Genomic DNA, 9,002 nt, shown 5'->3' with positions numbered 1-9,002 from the left:
ATAAAAAAGCCCGAGCTCGGCTCAGGTTCACCCACAGGTGAAGCCTCTATTTCAGGTGCGGAGCGGAGCAAATCTGTTGAAGGCTTTAACTACACGCTCACACACACACAAACAGATACATAGACGCTTGCAAATCCCCAAAAACACCCTGTGGTGTTTGCCGTGTGATCACAGAGCATACAAATTATTTTCTATATCAAAGACTCTTTGTAAGTTAGAGCTTATTTAGTTTAAATCTTTTTATATCTGTCTGAATGACTGAGAGCCAGACAAAACTGTTTGCTGGATCCCCCTTCGTGTTGAGAACAGATTCTAGCTTCACAGTCAATTGTCAATAAATATTTATCTGTTTTGCATGAATGTTAATGTGGAGGCTGGTTTTCCCTGTGATCCAGTGAAGATGAATGGGCGGTGGATGTGCTTCTGGAGGAGCCGTCTACAGTTACACGTTCCCGTCCCCTTCTTCCATCCCACTTTTCCTGTCCGAGGGGCCGTGATGATGACAGAAGCTACTCAGCACAGTGAGAGCGAAGGATGGAGCCCGGTCGTCGTCAGGGCGACGGAGGGGAGACGACCGCGGCACGCTGCCACCGAGTCGAGCTGTTTGTCAACAGTCAGCCGCGGTGTCAACAGGACGCGGCGCAGCCAATCAGCTCTGCCCGACTGGGTCTGAGGCCAAACGCTGTGAAAGATGGAGAAACAAGTGTTCCCAGCAGCTGGGAGCTCCAGGATGACTCCATCTGCTAATGATGCTGCGGTGAAGTCGGATTTACAGTGGAACCAAAGGAGATGAAAGCAGTGGTGTTTGGTTCAATTCTGGCCTCTTTAAAGCTGGAACTGAGTGTAAAGGTAAAAGACACAGGAGCAGTTTAAAACCTACTGTACATGCGTCTTCTGTGTTTCGAATGGGCCACAGTATAATGACCTCAACCGAACTGAGTGACTCACACACACACACACACACACACACACACACACACACACACACACACACACACACACACACACACACACACACACGCATGAAATCAGCTCTCAGACAGCGCGGCCACGCTCGCGCTCGTCCCTTTTCACTGCCTCCACTATTGTGGAGCAAAGCGCCTTTGTGCGTCCAAAAAGGATTAGACGGCGCCGCGTAAAGAGCGAGCTGCACACATTTCCAGAACTTCTTTTAAGACGCTGCCCACGATGACACAATGCGCCGGTGCTCGTACACAAAGCGAGCGGCCGGCGTGGGGGGGGGGGGGGGGGGGTGTAATCCCTCAGGTCAGCAGTTACACATGCTAAGACATGCTTAAACACACACTCTCCACCTCGTACTCTGTCGTGTGATTAGATGTGTGTTTTCCGCTGCAGCGTTTTGCATAAGTATCAATATTAATCGTCAGTAAAGCATCTGGTCCTCAATCACTGCCTGATGGATCAATACATTGACGTGATCACGCCTGAACCACATGAATCAGCCATGAACATGAGCTTCATTCAATATACATGAGAGTCACGTCACTGCGGTACAGCTGAGGACGGTGAAGGTGATGCAGCATGTTGAAGGTGTGTGTGTGTGTGTGGGTGTCAGACCCACACACACACACACACACTTCCACTCTGATGACATCACCGTCTCGGCAAGGCAGCGGGGGCATTTTCCATAGGCTGTCCTCTGTTGCTGTGGAGCGGCCTCCTCCAATCCCCTCCCCTCCCCTCCCGTAATGTATACGACACCGGTTCCATGAATGATCCGTGACATCGCCTCCTCTGGGCCGATCCCGAGACAACGCCTCAGAACCACCCCCTGCAGCGCCGGCACACAAAGCAGTGAGTCACCCGTTTATGGGCGCCTGTGAGCGGAATACTGAGCGAGGGCCTGACGTGACAGCAGCATCCCAGACGCTTTATGTTCACCTGTGTAACTCAGCATTTGCATTTAACTCCGCTCGCACGTACAAAGAGGTGTCCTGGTATCGCGTCAGTCTGTATGTAAACATCGAAGGCAGCGGCCCGGAAAAAACATTTGAGCAGCGTTGTGTCCGGACTGTGATTTAACACAGCTCACAGAGAAACTGTGCAGACAATGCTGACATCACTGTCCCATGCACAATGCATGAAGTGGACATGCTATAAATCAGCTGTTTTGCTCAATACTTGCTCCTGACACCGGCTGAAGATCTATACTGAACAGTGCCCCCCCCCCCCCCCCCCCCCCCCCCCCCCCCCCCCCCCCCCCCAACCAGCAGCAGCCCCCGGTGCACGTTTAGAGAGGTGTGGGTAGGTAAAGCTTCCTTTCTCCAGGTCTCTCAAAAAAGCAAGAGTTCAATAGGTCAGAGATGTGTGTTATTTTCCCACCGGTGCAACACTCAGGATGTGTCAGATGCACGTGTCAGGGAATGACAGCGAAGAGAGAGCGGGCAGATCAGGCAGACAAAGGCCAGGCTTCAAAGAGGAACGCTTTAGATCAGCGGATCAGCGGGCGATGCTCCCCGCGCTGGTAAACACACACACACACACACACATATATACACACACACATATATACACACACACACACACACACGCACGCACGCACGCACGCACGCACGCACACACACACACACACACACACACACAGCCCACGCGTCACATGATGCTGCGGTTTGATGCTCAGACTGACCCACAGGATCTGGCGCCTGTCACGAACGCTTGAGAGAGACGTACAGACGAGACGAGACGCACAGACGGCAGCGCACACAACGCCACAACTTCCTCTGCCGAGTATCAGCCAGTGTATTCTGGGCGCACTCGAACAGTTCCCCGCGCCGGGCTTGTCATTTTGACGAATGGATCTCGGTAACTGTCAATTAAACCGAATTCCCATCTGCGGCGCCGGAATGAAGAGGACACACGCAGCGAAAGGCACACAAACGGCAGCAAACGGCTGTGGAGGCCGTCGAGCTTCTGCCCAGAGACAGGTTGATCCACACGTTAGCGTCACGTGGGGCCCCCGGCATCGTCGCCGAGAACCCCGGAAAACGTCAGCGTGATTAATTATAATTAATTAGCGAAATGCTACGTGTTGGCTAATTCATCATATTTGTATTATAAGGAATTCATCATCAAACTGTTTTCACTAAACGCTAAATCAGCTAAATGCGTTCTTACACCCCAGAGATTCCTCCGACAGCTCTCAGTAAACAGTTTAGTTTCAGCCTTTGAGGAATTTCTGAATCTGAATCTGTGTGATGGTGATACAGCCATTCATTTGATCTTTGAAGCCCATTTATGACTTCAGAAATGTTTGTTGAAGGACCTCGAAAGCTTCTTTTTGCCAGGTTGCCATTCAGAGTGTCCTCCTTTTTAAAGTGGACCCTAATGACAGCATACATTACTAATGGCCTCCGTCCCCTTTATGCAAAATCATCACTACATGACTGAGACCAAGAGTGGTGGTGAAAGTCAGTGTGCAGGCCTCATTACCCCAATTAATGACAATTCCTATTGCATAAGCAGAACTCATCTGTGGATGGAAGTCAATACCTTTGTCATGGTTATGATAATGGTCTTAAATGCTCATATATAGTGAGAAATCTGCAGCTTGACACTGAAGGACATCAATGCTGTAATATAGATAATTAAAATGAGTGTGTCGCAGCCATTGCAATTAAACAGGGAAAAGTGTGTCAGGGCCTGTGTATGATTTGTGTCATTAATTTTCATTACCGAGTGTTTATTAACCTTTTTATCTCACGTAGTCGTGATGATGGTCCATTCTGTGGAGATTACGACCGCGTGTGCTCCAGCGCGTGTTTGTGTTTCCTCCTACGGAACGCTCCCATCATGGGAAATTTCTCGAGCAGCTCGGGGAACTGTAAGCGTTCCTGTTTTTAATACTCGGCGTCTTCGGCGGAAGCAGAGCATTAGCAGGCGGTCCAGTGAAGGAAATGTCATGGCTCCTAATTAAATTTGAAATAAAGTGATATTTCACGTGATTCATTCATTTATTTCTGCAGCCTCTGAACACGTCAGGTGTTACGCTCCTCAAATGTCCAGCTGTCGTTGAGGTCCGACTCCAGCGATTCAACCTCAGGTGAGTCTGTGAGGTACCAGCAGGCGGTACTGGAGGTACCGAACAACTACATGCGGTGAAACGCGAGCGGTTCGCGGCCACCGAGATTAATCTGTGTTTCTATTGTGCTTCAAGCCATTGGCATCAGCGCGTGAGGCATCATCCCTGTTAATGACGAGCCACGGAGCGCGGCTGCTGCGGGATTAGGAGCACGTGTTCCCTTTGCAGCCTCACATATTCTGGATGATGTCAAGAGGGGATCTGGAGAATAAATACCTTTGCCCACATACACGGCAACCAGTCACCTGCTCCTAACTTTGATCAGTAATTTTCAGGTAACAAGATTCCTGTGATTTCATTAAATAGTCATTTCGCACCTGGAAGCCCAAGGCTTTGCCGAGAGATCAATGATCTAATCACGTTACTGTTAAGCCAATTGGCTTGAAAGTCCTTTGTGATATCCTTTTACTGTTTTAATGACTTAGTTCAGATTAGGAGTCGGGGATTAGGGGACACGTCCACTGAGGTGGAAAGAGCTTTTTCTGCTGCATAATTTATTGCAGAGAAAAGGCAAAGGATTAACGAGGGTCCGCTCCATGTCTGCCGGTCAGCGGTCAGAACCGAGGCCTCGGGACGGGAGCGGCGTCACCGGCGCCGCGACTCGCCGTTACGTCTTCCGGGAGCAGCTGTGCAGCGTGTTTCAACCTGCAGTGAGTCAACATGCCTAATCATCAAGCCTCCACAGTGATTCACTGAGCAAACGCAGTCGTGGGTGATGATTGCCCGACTCAGTGAGACATCCACAACATCTAATTTGCACAATTAGCGTTTTATTAGTCACGTACCGAACTCACCTGAATGCTGCCTAAGGAGGCGCCTAATGAAAAGACTTTTAGTGCTGCATTCCAGTGCAAAAGGCAAAGAATCGAATAAAAAGATAATGTTTCAGCAATAAAGTGCCTGATTCTCGGAGGCCCGGTATCTGACGACCCGGTTCCTCCCGCAGACGGAGCGGCCGCGTGCTGTCGGCCCTCTGGCAGCGGGCGCTTCCTCCAGCTGCCTCCTGTACCTGCTGGCACCGGGGAACTATGTAAATAAACACAATAAAAGGCGGGCGAGTCACATCTGCCAGAGGAGAGGGAAAGCTGTGCTGGCAGGAGCCCCGCACCCGTGGCTTTGTGGAGGTTCTAAAAAGTTAATTATAAATTGGAGACATGTGGTTGAACACTTTCCAAAGGCTTTTTGTCTCTTTCTTTCTCCTCCCCGCTCGCGTTCGCTGGCTGTTGCTTCACCCTCTCACCAAAACTGTCTTTTCCATCCAGTCTTGCGTTTTTTTTTCTTCTTTTTTACCCTCGGGTTCTTTTGGATGGATTATCATTTTGTTGGACTATAAATTGCAAAGCTGAGTTTTTCATTGGGTCACCTGGTGCCTATAAAAGCCACTGCTGGGGCCTCTGTGTGCGCTGGTGGCTGATTCACCCATTCACTGACTCATTCACTTCACTTAGAGAGTGAGGAGACATGATGCTTCCATGAGAACGTGCCACTCGCAAACGTGCGTTGTAAAATATGCAAACGCATCTTATTGTGAAGGTCACGTTCCGCAGCCTGTGAAAACGTCCCTTCTCAGTAAAATCCTAATTAGTTAAGACCGGTTTAATCCACCTCAGGGAGCCTGGCCCAGGATGCAGCTTTAATGGAAGCATTTCACCAGCGAGCACACCTGCTAATTTAGCGCTATCGTATAGCGTGGATGACTGTCAAAGCGCATTATTACGTGTGTCTGAGGAGTGACACGTGGCACAAGCCTAAGCTGCTACAGGCAGAGGGTTTCAGGTTATTATGACTAATTATCACATCCAAATGTCCAAATGTCAGCAAAGAGTCTTTGCGGCGCGGCCGACTCCGACTCACGCGGTGAAGTTATTAATCTGTTCTCCCCGACTCATCTCATCGTCCCCGCATAATGACAGCCTGTGTTAATTGTGACTGTTTATAAAATGGAGCTCCGCGCCGGAGCCAAGCTGCGCTAATCTCATCATCCTCGTTTTGTTTCTCTGCACGGCTAGCTTTGAAAATCAACTATTGATGTTCCTTATTACATTAGGTGAGCTGCTTGATGGCGGCGCACAGCTGCGGGCCGTTTGTATGGATGTCCTATCGATCTGATTTACATATGGAGCTCGTCGCGCCCGAGCTGGAAGTGAGCTATCGGAAAACATGCGACGTTCTCTGTCTGCATGAGAAGGGTTTGTCTCAACAAATATATGGCTGGAAACCGACCCATACAGCACCTAACTGGGTGAAGTGGGACCAGTAGAGCGGCCTCTGCCTCTGGGGCTTTCGCCCGCCTCTGACACCGCGGGGGGCCGGGTGGCGCGTCATGCTACCTACTAACTGGGCGGCCTCCCAGTTCCTCAACCACAACTCAAGGAAACGTGAAACAGCGAGTCGTCGCCGCTGTGACGCGTATTTAAAGTTGCAGGAGTTTGCCGATGTGATCCGGCGTGCCATGTAAATGATGCTGGCCTAATTTCCCGGCTTTCCGGCGCGAGCCGCGGCGTCCTGCCTCGTTTGTCTCTAAATTGTTCCCAGCGCACACATGAGAGGGGTTATAAATACATTAGTCCCCTCCGCAGCGCGGCGCGGTGGGGGGGCGGCGTGGTGGTGGTGGGGCGGCGGCGATGCAATCAAACCGCGCGCTGTTGTGAACAGGGCTGGTGGTAGCCGCGTGGAGCCGGGTCGATGGGAAGCGGTGCCGTGAAGGGAGCCGAGGCCCGACGGAACCCACCGGCGCTTGGAGTCGCCCGTGCGCATTAAAAACCTGAATTAAAACATGACAGTTATCGCTAAATGTGTCCGCGGCCCCGAGCGGGAAGCGGCCGCGGCCGCCGGCTCCTGTCTTCGCGGACCTGCGCCTCGGGGACTCGGCAGAGCAGGAGATGGGCCTGAACCTGCTCCGCTGGGGAGAATCTCAAAGCGCGGTGCGTTTTCATCAGCTGTCAGCGCTAGACAGATATTCCTGCTGGGCTGAGCAGGAAATTAGGCTATTAAATTATAGCCTCTCAAAGACCTTCATCATATTGTCCCGCTTGCATACAGATGTTCTGTGGAAGTAAGTCATCGTGACCATTAATCTTTCTTTCCCGAGGCTAAATACTTTCTTTCAGCAGAGCCCAAACACAGTTCAGTGCCCTTTAACCTCCTGCGTCTTCTTCTCTGCTCGTCTTCGTCGCCTTCTCTCTTCTTCTGGATTCAAATGTGAAATCACTTCCCAGCGGCTCAGCTGGGTTCAGTGGCCAGAGCCCGAGCAAAGTGGATTACTGATTATCATGCGTCCGACGCGTTCATGTTGGGACGAGCGTCTGCATTATGCTCCGTCTGACAGCCAATCATGAGATTTGAAATGTGGACGAGCACCGGCGAGCGACTGTGGCGGAGAAAATCAAAACACATTCATTCTCATGATTCAGACCTTATTTCCAGCCCCAGAATCGGGTGTTAGAGTAATGTTTTTCATTCCAAAAGGCATGAATTTTTTATGCACGTCTTCACCGGAGTTGCAGTGTTTTTGTTTGATCTGGACACAAAGTTCAAACCTAAATGTGAGCCTAGTCTCCGAAGTCGGTGTCAGTTTTTAAGGGCCTTCTTTTCAAGCGTTTAAACAGGAAGTCATGTTGCGTGAGCAGAACTCACAGTATGTTTGTACATGTGCATGAGACAGAAAACACGTGATGAGATGTCACGCAGACGTCCACGTGTCCTGACGTCCTCCCGCTTGTTTTACATCCCACGGGCGAGTCATCGATTTACCTTGCGTCTTATTTTTAGATTTGAATGACATTCCCTGGAATCTTCCCAATTGTCCTGGTCTCGTTTGGACGTCGTGGACGGGCAGATGCACGCGTTACGCAGCACTTTTATCCGAGCTCGTTCCTCGGCTTCTCCTCCTCTTTATCTCCGTCTCCGCGTCTTGTCAGAAACCCTCTCAACTAATCTATCATCCGCTCTCTCTATTTAAACTTGACTTTACTCCAGGAAAGCAAAGGTAGAGCGAAAGGGAAATAGGATCTCATTATTTCAGAGCCACTGCTCACTGCGCCTATGATTGATCATTATTGGAAAAAAAGCCCATTTGAAGGCGAAAGAGTACATAGGTCTGTTAAAAAAATGATGTTCAAAGTTCTTACAGAATAAAGGAAGCTGTACTTTCAGCGCTGGGATGGAAATGATCCTCCTTTCAGTATGCACATAAAACATGCGTTCGGGCTGAAGCTGCTTAGCGGAGGAGCTTCAGCTTCATTTTTATTGGTGCAGAGGATTTTTAAGTGGTTCATATCTGCCAAAGGAAGCTTTGCCCTAATTTGTGAGCGTCCGAAACCTGAGAGCGCCTCGATTCTCAGTTTCACATTTACATTTGCACATCATTAGTTTTCACAGAGATGCGGCCGCAAATGTGTGAGGCGACTTATTGAAATATTGACTGTAACTGATGAAGTCAGATCTCGAGCAAACTTTGGCCTCGCACGTCAAAGACGCCCATGACGACAGCACACAAAAGGCCGCGTGGAGGAGTGGCTCCATGAGCCCCTCAACCCTCTGTGACCTGTCAGACGGGCTGCTGGGGTCCCGGCCCGTAGACATCACTCCTCACCGGCTCCACTGCGTGTCAGCTAGCGGAGAGGCTGCAGCCAGAGTTACGGCTCAACCTGCAACAGACGCGTGTTTAATACGTTTAATTGCTTCCATCCTGACGTCACCATCGTCCCCTCGGAGGAGAGATCTTAAATGGTCCGGAGCGGAAGGAGCCTCCGGCCTCACGCCGGGCGTCGGTTCCACGCCGAGCGCAGGCCTCTCACCGGGGGGGGCGTTTCTATGCTCTCAGCACATCTCTGTCCCAAAGGCCCGGAATTCACAGATAGATTTCAAATTGGAGCCTCGGCTTTAATTTTCTAATGCGCTG

General features: G+C 50.4%; 1 long non-coding RNA gene across 1 annotated transcript; it reads left to right on the top strand.

Annotated features, from left to right (window-relative positions):
* The first annotated feature begins 2,235 nt into the window (after positions 1-2,235).
* On the top strand, positions 2,236-4,368 carry LOC129603606 (uncharacterized). Its single transcript, XR_008693679.1, has 3 exons — positions 2,236-2,485; positions 2,654-4,060; positions 4,175-4,368. It is a non-coding gene; the product is annotated as an uncharacterized LOC129603606 (long non-coding RNA).
* The last annotated feature ends 4,634 nt before the right edge of the window (positions 4,369-9,002 follow it).

Source organism: Betta splendens, chromosome 22 (genome assembly GCF_900634795.4).
Source record: "Betta splendens chromosome 22, fBetSpl5.4, whole genome shotgun sequence".
NCBI classification, from domain to species: domain Eukaryota; kingdom Metazoa; phylum Chordata; class Actinopteri; order Anabantiformes; family Osphronemidae; genus Betta; species Betta splendens.
This window is presented reverse-complemented; position numbering and strand designations above follow the sequence as displayed.